The 12511-nt window shown below is 39.1% G+C and overlaps 1 protein-coding gene across 1 annotated transcript in view; it reads right to left on the bottom strand.

Annotated features, from left to right (window-relative positions):
* The window catches only part of olfm3a (olfactomedin 3a), a 51359-nt gene that overhangs the window by 14947 nt on the left and 23901 nt on the right, over positions 1 to 12511 (bottom strand). The gene's annotated exons all lie outside the window — the stretch shown is intronic.

Below are 12511 nucleotides of genomic sequence, written 5' to 3'. Positions count from 1 at the left end.
AGATAAATAAAGGAAAATAAAGGTTATGAAAACAACTGTAAAAACCAAAAATTCAAATTGTTAAATTTTAAGGTCATTGAAATAATTTAAATAAATTTGTAAATACTACTACTACTACTACTACTACTACTAATAATAATAATCATAATAATAATAATAATAATAATAATAATAATAATAATAATTATTATTATTATTATTATTATTTATAATAATAATAATAATAATAATAATAATAATAATAATAATAATAATAAATTACAATACAGTGATAATATAAAACAGTCATTAAATGTAGAAGAGAATAAAAACTGAAGCAAATAAAACATTTTAAACAATTTGATAACATAATAAAACAACAGAAATGTGATTAAAAGCAGGAAAGTAAGAAGTCAATAAGAACACAAAAAGAAGAGGTCATCACACAAAGCAAGACAATAAAAGTGTTTTTAGGAGGGAATAAAAAGATGAAAGACTTAATTTAGATAACCTTGTTTGGATCTGATGAGCAGCTGTTTTTTTTTTTTTTACATCCTTAATCAAAGCATGTTCAATCAAAAACACAAAAAGTTGAAGGGAAATTTTAATTTTTTTTAGCCAAAGTAAGAAGGAATACAGCCATTTCTATGGATTCTGGTCATAATTTATCAGCATGAAACTATCTCCTCTCTAAAAGGCCTGGAGGCTGTCTGCCTACATCGAACAGATTTATAACAGGAGAGAGCGATTTCACTTAGTGCTGCAAAAGAAACTCAGCAAGGTGTCCTTTAGTTTGATGCTTTCATTCTGCTGTCTGTGTCTGAAGGCATCTACACTTAGGCTTTTTGTGTTGTTAAAAAAAAAAAGAGCCGTTGTTGTGATTTTGATGTCAAACACCTCAAATCACCTTATGGTACTTTATCGCTGTGCATTTGTTTAAACCATGAAAGTTTACAAACTACTGAACCTGAAATGTTATTTTTAACTGCACGTAGGCCATATTGTGCTCACCCTGTCAGGATTCCAGTTTATTTTCTCTGCTTGCTTATGATACAACAACTCATAAATGAACTTTTCAAAGTTTTATTCATCTCCATGACAAAGTGCTCCTTCAAAGTTAGAGTTTTATAACTCTGAAAACTAAAATCATGAACTTTGGATTACTTTATCTGCAAATATTTTCCTACTTCATCCTGAAACCTGTGGCCATGCTGGAGATGACACTTCAATCCTGCAAACACAGAAAAACAATCCTGAAGACGCTTCATATAAATATTCATGTTCTCTTCCAGCAAAGACTCTGCAGGTAAACCCTGTCATCCACGATAATCCAGGTGACATATCAGAGGAGAGGAAGGTACATTTGGAACAGAGGAGGTTTGTGAACAAACAGAGGGATTGAAAAGGTTTTTATGGAGGTAAATAGTTGCTGGAAAAAAAGAAACAAAGAAATGAGGACAGTGCTGACAGGAAGCAAAAAGAAGACCTGACTGTCAATTAGAGGGAAACGGAGGTAGAAAAGCAGGTACACAGGCAGATACATCAGCACTGAGAAGAGCAAAGACAGCAGCATGAGAAGATAAGGTGAGGGAAGGATAAACAGGTAGAGCATCAACTACAAAGACAGACAGAGAGGTGAAAACAGGAGAGTGCTGCAGCTTAGTCCATCACACTGATGCTCAGAGATTGATTCAGTTTCCCTCGCTGAGGCCTGACAGTGACAGTGTTGGAGTGTGAAATAATGTTTCTCTAAAAGTACTGACTGATATGATAAGAACAAGTTTTATGCTCTCAGAGAGGGCTTATTAAATCAATCACAGGAGCATAATCAGTGGCCTCGAGCTAACGCTAATCAAATATATGACAATCCAGGGTTTTGTCCCTCTTCTTTTCTACAGGTACATGACCCTTGAGTCAGGTCTGTGATGAGAACTACATCAAATCAGCTAAACTTTAAAAATGAAGCTGTTGAAACGGATGATAAATAAGCAGTACGAGATAAGACTGTTGAAGTAAAGGAGACCTAACTTAAATGTGCAGCATCTGGACGGATGTTTGAAATCAATCCCTCAATTGAGAAACAATGAACATGGATCATCTGGATGGATCTTCAGAGAAAGTTTTGCTGGCGTTAATGAATTAGCAATGTCTGGTTTGACTCTTAAGAAATGTAAAACATCCCAGCGATGCATACATTTAGCACAAATAATTAGAACACCAGCCATATTAAAATAAAAGCTCCATGTTATCACCTCTGTCAGAAGGCATGCCCTGTAGAGTTAGACGCACACATGCATGTCGTGAGGGTTCTTGGCCTTCCTTATTTTAACTTTGAGCTGGCAGAAAAGCCTGTGTTTAAAGGTCCCATATTATGCAAAAATCACTTTATCAAGTCTTTTAGTGAAATTTGTGGGTCTTTGGCTTTCCTCCCTGCCCACAAAATGTGATATTTAATGACAACACCTGTACTTAGTAGTGCTTGTGAATATAAAATCCTGACCTAAAATGAGCTGTTTGGATTTTCAGGATTTTTTGACCAATCAGGAGCCAGTCTGACCTCATTGGTCCACTGAAGCAGATACCCCTGCACCCCCTCTCCCCCGCTAGAGAGAAATCTTTCCAGCAGCAGGGAGAGGGGAGGAGAATGCTGAAGTTGAAGGGCCATCACTGCTCTGTTTTTGGCTGTAAACAGCCACATAGTTCCATGCATAAGCTTCCCATCTCGGAAGAAGACAAGACTGAGTCGCTAGAGTTTATTTATCAAGGAAATGTTCCAGCTACACTCAGTAAAACTATGCATGTGTGTGCTAGTAACTTCACGGCCGACTGCTTTTCCAACTTTGGACAATAGAACAGAGGGTTAGCGAATACACTGGTCCTGAATCCAGGCGCATTACCAACCATCCACCAACAAACCTTGAACCCTGGAATGTGAGTATTTTAAATGCTGTGTGCTGTGGAGCAGATGTAAGAGCTTTTCCTCAGTGTCCCCCTGTCTCTGTGTTAGCTCCAGGATGCTAACTTTAGCTGCAGTTAGCCTGTTGTTTTAGCCTGTTAGTAAACAGTAAACGAGCTTCGCTGTTTTCTAAACATTGTGAACTCAAAGCTCGTGGCGCCGCTCTCAGTGATGCAGAAGAGCGGGGCGGTATCAGCGGTGGCTCATTTACATATGAAGGTCACGCCCACTAAATCAGAGCGTTCTGAACAGAGGGGCTATGAGAGCCTGGAAACAATGCTGCTGTGCTTGATTTATTGGCTTTTTGGACCAAAACATGTTACTACCATTTCATGAAGACATCAATGATCCATATTAAACTGCAGAAAAGGAGCAGAATATGGGACCTTTAAGTTAGCTTAGCATGCCACAACAGTGTGTGAAAGCCATTCAAAACACCAAGAATGTATAACGCAAAGCCCACCGTTTTTATATAGGTAAACCTCTAAAAGGTATCTTTTTGTTTGTCACCTGTCCTCTGCTGCCATGATTAGTTTAAACCACCAAAACCAGAAACTGTCGAACAGAGCTGCAGCCTGTCACTGGCTTATTCGAGGTGTGCCTGTGCCAAGTAGAGGGGACTATTTAAATGAGATGGAGAGAGATTTCACATATGAAATAAGAAATACTTTTTCGAATTTAGTATAAACTAAAACTTTATACAACTGTATCTTGATAAGGATTTTTAAAACCCATTGTGAATGTTAACTGCATCTGTAGCCCAGATATGAGTAAGAAGCTAAGTGGTAACAAATTATTAATCCCTCATTCTTGGTAGGAGCCAGCAGCAAAATAAGAGGAGGCTGGAAGTAGTGATGGTGAGATGAAGCTTTTAGAAAGCCTTGAAGTTTTCCAGCTAAACAGTTCACAAAAAGGCTCATTTCTCCAGGCTTCATGTGCACACAACCCCCCTCCCCTACTAATTAAAAATATATTATAGGTAATTCTATCAGTTTCTAATACATTCAACACTGTTCTGCAATAGTGCAACCATGGGAATAACTGCTTAGTAAAAGCATGAGTAAAGCTTAATGCACTTTTGTATTGCTCATGTATCCATACATATACAGTAATACAAAGACATGCCAAAAAAGAAAGCTGTTTTTATTATTAGTCAAATGTTAATCAATAAACAACTTAACCGATGTTCCAATAACTCATAATGACAAACGTTTTCAAATTGCATTAATTTAACAAAGTAAAGGGTAATAAATGTGCTTGTAAACATAAAAATGGGCAGCAAATGTGCTTGTGCAACTTAAAAACTATTCAATGTAAATGTTTAGTACTGATGGGGTTCAGAAGATTCCTCCTCCCAGAAAAAAACTATAGAGCATTGAAGGAAACTTCAATGCAAGGTACAGATGTAACTTTCTTTTTCTTACAGACACCATGAGAATAAGCAGCAGGTTAACATGCACCTCTTTGTCACACACAAAGAAACAAATCCCCAACACTAGCCCATGAAGTGTTGACGCATCAGTATGCAGCATATTCACAAACCATAACAACACTTAAATCACTTTTTGAACTCGCGAGGTTCCAAACGTCATCGATGACATCACTCACCCTACATCTACAATAAATTAACAAGCCTCGTAACACGCTCCACCCAATTCTTCAGAGAAATCTTGACATAAATCTCTGAAGCGTGGAGACAGTATGACCCATCACCAGCAAGAAGTCATTGGGATTGTTGGTGAGCAGTTGAAGATGAATATGTCGGAGCAGAGCATACTGAGCTGTGAGGGCCAAAGTGGCAGCATGTGGAGCTCTTCCCCTTCGCATTTTGCTCATTTCCATTGTTTTCCCTTTTTTTGGAATACATTTCATTCAGATGGTTTATGACATTTGTTATTCAGACCAATATTTGTGCAAAGATTTTGTTTTTGCTGGGTATGCCTACCACACGTGATGTGATGAGTGATAACTGTTCACCCTGAGACCATGAATGCCCCCCTCTTAACCCTCTTATTTAGTTACCCTTTGAACACCATGCCTTTCATTCACACAACTTCAGATGTGACAGAGGGAGAAAATGTAATCTGTGGTGCACAGTGAGAGGGTGAGTGGAGACCTGCAGGGACGGCTGTTTTTTGAACTTTGTACCACATTATGTAAAATCACAAAGAGGCAGAGGTCTTTGCAAAAAAGCAGCCAAAGGTAGGAGGCACAGCTTCTTAGTCTGTTACTTCTAGCTCTTAAATCCCGCTGAACATCTCTGCATGTCAGGGGGTTTTAGTTGAATTAAATGTAAGACACATACACAAACACATGCTCAAGCTGCAGAGTATATAAATACGAATTTTAGTGACACTGAACGTTCAGATTTAGAATGAGCCCATCTGTTACCAAAACATCACATCACTAAGTGATGGAGGCTTTTGCACATTAAGCACAATTCTGAGGGTGGCATAGTTTATGTTTATTATCATTTTGGTGGGTGTTGATGCTACGGGACATCTCTCATAGCTGGAGAAACAACAGCAAGTAAGCTACATGACAACCCCATAACCCTCTGATAGCTCATTTTCTGTGTTACAGCACTAGCCTTCAACATGAATGCCAAATACACCTCTGATTGTCAAATATAAAAGGAAACTCCCAAACGTACAAATGGTTGTGTTTTTAGGCTTAACAGTGTTACCACCACAATAAACCATGCAGTTTACAACAATAACAACAACAACAAAAAACAAATTAAAAAAAAAAAAACATTGCTACAGAAACGTTATGCAACGGTGTGTTGCACCTTTGCCCGTGGAGCAAATAACGGCAAACTGTCCGTCATCATATGCTTGTCATCGATTTCCCAGCTTGGATACGTTACACTGTTTCCTCTCCTTTTAGTTGTTGTCTGTCCTGGTTTTACTTCATTTCTTTGTGATCTTTTTTGACAAAACGTGAATTTACACATATGTGATGCATGTTTGTGATTTTCCATCAAAAAAATAGTCTTGATATAAATTGTTTTGTGCAAAACAACAAAAATGAACTCTCTTCTTGTTCTTCCTCTTGTTCTTTCTTCTTCTGGTTCTTCTTCTTCTTCCTTTTTCTTCTTATTCTTCTTCTTCAACAACAACAACAAAAACAACAATCACCACCACCACCACCACTGTCTTCTCCTTCTTCTTCTTTTTCTTGATCTTGTTGTTGTTGTTGTTGTTGGTGATGATGTTGTTGTTGTTGTTGTTGTTCTTCTTCTTCTTCTTCTTCTTCTTCAACAACAACAACAACAAAAACAACAATCACCACCACCACCACTGTCTTCTCCTTCTTCTTCTTCTACTGTAAAAACAACAACCATCCCTTTCTCTTTCCCTGCCTGGCTTCTGGGTAGATTTCAGGACTGGCGGCCAGGCTCGTGTTGAAAACTGTGTTTAGTTCTCTCTGTCCCCCAGAATCTGCTGTAGACAAACATGGCCATGTGTTATGACTGCCTCCCTGAATGGGATAAAAAAGTTGTTTTCTAACTTAATAAGAAGAAAACAAAATTCTTAGGAGGATTATTGTACACTTTTTAAAGGTACTTCACATACATACATTTACTAACACTTTATTTCATTACATTTCCACAGTTTCTTTTCAGTGCCCCAGTGTGTTTCCTACACACTACAACTTTAATGACATCACTTTACATCAGTGTCATTGTGAACAGTTAAGTCAGAATCTCTATGATAAATAATCTCTGTGATAATGGTTTGAATCAGGATCAAGAAGAACTACTGAACAGGATTTCTGTAAACCATTTTTCAGCACAGACATTCTGTTTCCTGTTTTATATTAAATCAGACCCTTTCTCTGTGGCTCCAGGCTTCCAAGGTTTTGATCTGGATCAGAATATTCCAGATTTAGAAAACCACTTCTTTGCCACTTTGGGTCATCTTATACACGACGACCAGCCCTGGAATACATTGACCTGACTCAGATACAGACTTCAAAGATTACCAAATCCAGATTATCTGTGCTAAATGGGACCAAACTACAAACTTTGTCCTCCTGTGGGGCCCCAGAGTCCACATAAAATGAACAATCCTTTCAGATTCTTCCTTTTTATGGCTCTGTGAGGAAAATCCATTTGACATTGACTGCAGTGAGACTTGTGGCCAGAATCTGTTGTTTTTCGAAGATAACCTCTGTTTCCCATGAGCACCCACTGTCACAAGAAGTGACTGTTGTCAAAGCATGCATTTGTTTTGGCTGCAAATGAATGGAGAGCTGATCTTTTTAACACTACTTTTCTTTGTTCATGACAACTTTACTCAGGATGCAAAGCCATGAGGTAATGCATTTATTTTTTAGTTATGTAGTGCTATTGTTTAAAACATGTCAACAATCAAACTTTGTAAACTAAGTTTGGAATTTAGTCAGTAACACGTAACGTTAGTAAATCCTGGTTATGTCCTACCAGTGCTCATCTTCCTACTCCAACCTCACCCAGCAGAGCTAACTAACCTCCCTGATAGACTCAAGTTCGAACAGACTACTGCGGGTTGTGATGCACATCATCACTTACAACTCAACCTGTGTTTTCATAGAGTTAAGAACAGAGGAGTGAACTCAATAGAAACATTAAAACCTTACAGATCTCTCCAACAGGGAAAAAGATAATCCTGTCTTTCTTTTTTTTTTTTGGATCAAAGTTAAATCAATCCTACTCAAAAGTTTTCAATAAAATCTGGAGGTTGGATCCAATAAAAAAAAAAAAAAATCCATGACTGGATTATCTGACCCTGTTTCTTAATCCTTTCTTTCATAGCCATTCTTTGAAGATGTAATCCAATCAGAGAGCTTTAATCTGATCATATTTCTTTTCAACATCTTGGTCCTGGTTTTTAATCTTATAAATGTTATCCAAGTATCTACTCCTACTGCACTCACATGCAGCATTCATTTCTACGTCAGCTGACATAGAAATGAAGGCAGCAAAGAGCCTGAAGCAACTTATTGTGAAGTGATGAGCGGTGACCAGGCTGCAGGATCTGATGTCTGTGGAATAATAATGAGCTGGGCTGTATGATGTATAAAAACAACATGTCCCACCTTATGCAGTTTGATAGTCGTATATTTTCTCTTCTGAAATTGTGTTGTTAATGAGGCAGAGAGTAATTTTTCAATCCTCTCCGTCTCTCCCCGTGTAAGATAGAAGATCAGACTCCAGGGCTGCGAGTGTTTCACAGAGCTGAGCACAAAGTCTGGTCATTAATCATCCTCACAAAACAGCATCCAGCAGCTCCAAGCTCTCCCCAGCCACCAGCACAGCTCTGCTCTCTGCACAGGCAACACACACACTCACACACACATAAACACAAACACACACATACATAAACACGTATACTCATATAGGGCTGCCAAGACACATTTATGTCTCCTCTGTAGCTCTCAGACTTGATCTCCTCCCTGTTTCTCTAACAGCTTTCAAAAGACTGAGTTCATCAATACCTTGGTTTGAATTTTCCAGCAGAGACAACATTTAGAAACAGCAGACACTGTATTCACAGACAAAACAAGAGACAGCTAAAAAAAAAAGGACAATTGCTGCCTGAAAAAGATCCTGTCGTCTCAAGGCCCATGTGGTGTTTTTTTTTTTCCTCAAACTGAGATCAGGGGCATCGCCGGGGATTCTAGGCCCCATGAAAAGAAATATTGCTGGGCCCCCATATGATTTTTAAAAGGGGCCTTTCTGGGCTCCTACACCCTCCCCCCTTTGGCGTCCATGATTGAGATGCTAAACTACTCAACAGCTGACGTGTACACTGCAGGCGGAGAAACATGTGTGAATAGTGCTGAAACTTTAAGTGGCTTTCTGACGACAAAGTGAAGTGTGTCAAATTAAACATTTGTGAATAGAGCATCATTAGTGTTTGAGTTTGACTTTCTTATATGATCTAACTGATGTGGCAAAGCTGATCCAGTCTGCAGAGTCTGAAAGTCTGACTTCTAAATTTAGTTTCTAAACAAAGAGGTAGAGCTCCCTTGTTAGTTATACACGTACTACTAAACCACACGCAACTCCTTACTTAACCCTTTACTGCCTGAATCAATAGGTAATGATGAGATAAAAAGGTCATTTCAGCTGCATAAAGACCTGACAGGGTATGTCGCAATTTTGCGACAACAGGCATCAAGGGGTCAAAAAACAGACTGTCCCTCTAACACTTGAACTTGTTGGTGAGATCTTTCTCTTTTCCATCTGAATCTGTCCATCATTTCTGTACAGCTTGTCTCTGACTCATGAAGACTCTTCTGTATCACCTGTTGTTTTTGTTTAGAGTTTTATTCTTTGGGTTCCACTCTTTCCTTAATATCCTTTATGTTTTAGTGGTCCATGTATTTTGTTTTATTTCTTGCGTGTGTGTTTGTGTGAGTGTGTATTTTCTCTATAGACTGTATCAAATTTAGACATAGTCTCCACTGTGTCACCTGTCTGTTCCTGAACCAGGACAATGATGCTGATTGTTGGCGGGGGCCATATTAAAAATGTTGCGAGCTTTGAGTCTCTTCTCTAACAGCTATAGGGCGACCATCAGTCATATGAGCTGAGCCGTGCCTCTGATTGGACAAACTGTGTTATTTTGTCGTTCTTGATCTTTGAGTGTCCGGTTTAGTTTGACTTCCTGCCCCTGTGTGTTTCCTTTCACTTTGATCACACTCATCAGTTTTTTTCTGTCCACATCTATTGCCTGTTACTGATTATTGATTTAGTCTCCATGTTCCCATCCTTGTTATGTTAACTTTCTGTTTATTGAAGCCATGTCCACACGTATCCGAGCATTTGGGAAAGCAAATATATTTATACACGTTTAGGCCTGTCATCCACAAGAGACTACAGTTTTAGGCATGAAAAACAATGTTTCCTGAAAACTCGGGCCAAAGTGAATATTTGGTAAACTCTGGTTTCATGGTTTTGATTATACACCAGGAAACAGGGTTTTTTGTGCTCAAACATCACAGCTGAATGCCGGGGGCTCTTTCTGATTGGATGGCATGTGTTTAACATCTGAAAAGCAGTGCCAAATATGGGTTTGGCATGCTTCGAGCAGCACTTGTCAGCGGATTTGCCCGGTGAGTCTGGACAAAAGTATTTAAAAAACAAAACAAAAGAGGGGGGGTATTTGTTTTTGAAAATACCAGGCTATATGTGTTCAAGGCCTCAGTCTTCTTGTATCCTATATCTTCAGCACATGTCCCCCTTTTTCTATCGTAACCCATTGGGAAAACATGAAGATCTTACTGTAGGATTACGTAACTCTGCTTCACATTAAAGAAATACAATCTCACACAAGAAAAGAAACCCCTCATAATGTGCTAAATCAATACCACAAATACTGTGCAGTCAGATTTGCGTACTGAACAGCTGTTTGTGTTTTTATCCTTTGCTCCCCTCCTGGGACCAACGTCAGCCTGTATTACGAACGACCTGATAAAGTAACTGACTGAAAGATGCTCAGACAGCATCAGCCCCTAATAATGACTCATCATGACTTTATTACTTTTATTGCTGCACAAAAGGTCAGCCTCACTCCTGCTTCCCGTTAATGTTGGACTTTATGAGGCGACCTGATTGAACTGTGAATTAGCTCTCAGACTTTTCAGGCCTCAGTGAAGCCAGGAGTGACATTAACAGAGCTGTGTTATATGAAGGTACCTGTCAGCTGGCCAGCAAGGAGGAAGCAGGTACAGAGAGAAGTGAGGTGTATTAGTAATTTAAGAGAACATGATGCTTATTTTAGGTATTATTATCCAGAAATGAGTTTATAGTTCTGTGTTATGTATCTGCTGTGTTTACTGCAGCACTGCTTTACCGTAAGTGCTCGACTTACATTAATATTGCTGAAAGGATGCCAGTTTATTAGGTGCTTTATAAGGCCTATATTTCTGAAGGGCCTGTTGGAGATTTTATTGTCTAGTGTACTCGTAAAAAGCTGCCTCTGCTGTGGCTACACACAGGAGGAGAGCTTTTATAGCATCGTTAGCTGCCCAGCTCCAGGAATATCAGTCTTTCTGCACTTACATCGCTTTAATCCAGAATATCTCCCCAAAATGTGGGAAAGATTGCCATAAAACTTTGAACAGACCTTCACCATTCAATAGAAGCCCAAGGCCTTCACTCTCAGAGTGACTATGATGTTTAAATATTTGAGAATGCTTGATCTAACTTTTATTTTATCAATAACTATACTGATAGATGAGCTGTGGATACAAAAATGTAGTCTAACTCAGATCCATACACAGACGGCCCAAAGATATAGATATCAAAGCCTAACCAAGCCTACAAAGTTTTGCAGCCCCATGGAGTTTGCTTTTGTTTTGTGTTTCATTGTGAAAATGAAGAGTCAACATCTTACTCTTTGTTGCTCAGAGCTGCACTGCGAGCTCTCATCCAGAATGAAGCAAGCATCAAATATTGTGGCCAACTGTAAGCACTTTCTAAGCCACACATTTGATGCTATCTCATTTTATTATTAACGAAAATGGTTTTATCGTGCATTTGCAAACAAAGGGGACAATTTTGACCTCGACAAATTCATAATGGTACATTTAGAGATGAATAAACAGCACCGCTGCAGAAATGTCATTTATTGTGCAGTTGGCTTTCAGGCTTGTTTGACTTTTTGTTGTATTTTGTGAACAAAGGGATGCTTTTTGTCACATTTCAGAAGTTTCGATTGAAAAGCCTTTTCTTTTCAAAGTCAGAGAGTTCCGACATAGTTAGGGCCTTTACTCTGTGATATAAGAGGAAATAACACAGGTCTGAAAAGTCATCCCAGCAGCTGAATGAATAAATAAGACATAGCAGAAAGTTCATAATTAGTTCCACAGAGGCTGACTGTATTTCACAATTTGTTCAGTTCCTGCCACAATAAGAGACACCGTGATGCTCCGTCTCTCTTCCTTGTTTAGAGCTCATTTAAATTGATGGACAGAGAGAGGCCGTTATCACGAGCAGTTTGCATCTTAAGAGCATTAGCTGAAGCTGATTGTATAGCTCTTACTAGAAGAAGGAACAATATTTGTTTAACTACGTAGTAAAAGTCACTTGAAGCCCTTGGACCATGTTGGTCGGGACAGTGAAATCTTTGCCCTCCGAGGGCTGCGACATCTGTCTCACCCCTTTTGTAATCAAAATTTTGATCATTTTGTTTGTTTCGTTTGGACCTGACACCAGTTGGACACCCGCTCATTCCCCTTTACGAATTTAGGCTACGTGTGTTTGTTTTAATAATATTTCCTGGCAAATTGGTGGCTGTGTTTCATCAAAGTTGATTGGCCAAAGTTTAAGCTTGTGTTACTTTCTGAGAACCCCACCATGGGATCTACCTCAGGTGCTGTGAGTTCATGTCTGTGAGTTACACGCCCTGTCAATAAGGGCCTCATACCTGAGGTGGAATCTGGACGGCTCAGGCGTCACTCTGCGGTTGAACACATCGTTCCTTCCAGAAGTGCTGGCATGTTCCCGCATCAACCAGCCTTTAAGGCTAGCACACTTTAACTCCTTATCAGGAGAGGGCGAGGGAAAGCCAGAACTGTTGTGCC

The sequence above is a fragment of the Halichoeres trimaculatus genome, unplaced genomic scaffold, assembly GCF_033239565.1.
Source record: "Halichoeres trimaculatus isolate MK-OKI-2021-1 unplaced genomic scaffold, fHalTri1.1 fHalTri1_scaffold_18, whole genome shotgun sequence".
Classification (NCBI taxonomy): domain Eukaryota; kingdom Metazoa; phylum Chordata; class Actinopteri; order Labriformes; family Labridae; genus Halichoeres; species Halichoeres trimaculatus.
The sequence above is the reverse complement of the archived record's forward strand: the minus strand, read 5'-3'. Positions and strand labels throughout refer to the sequence as shown.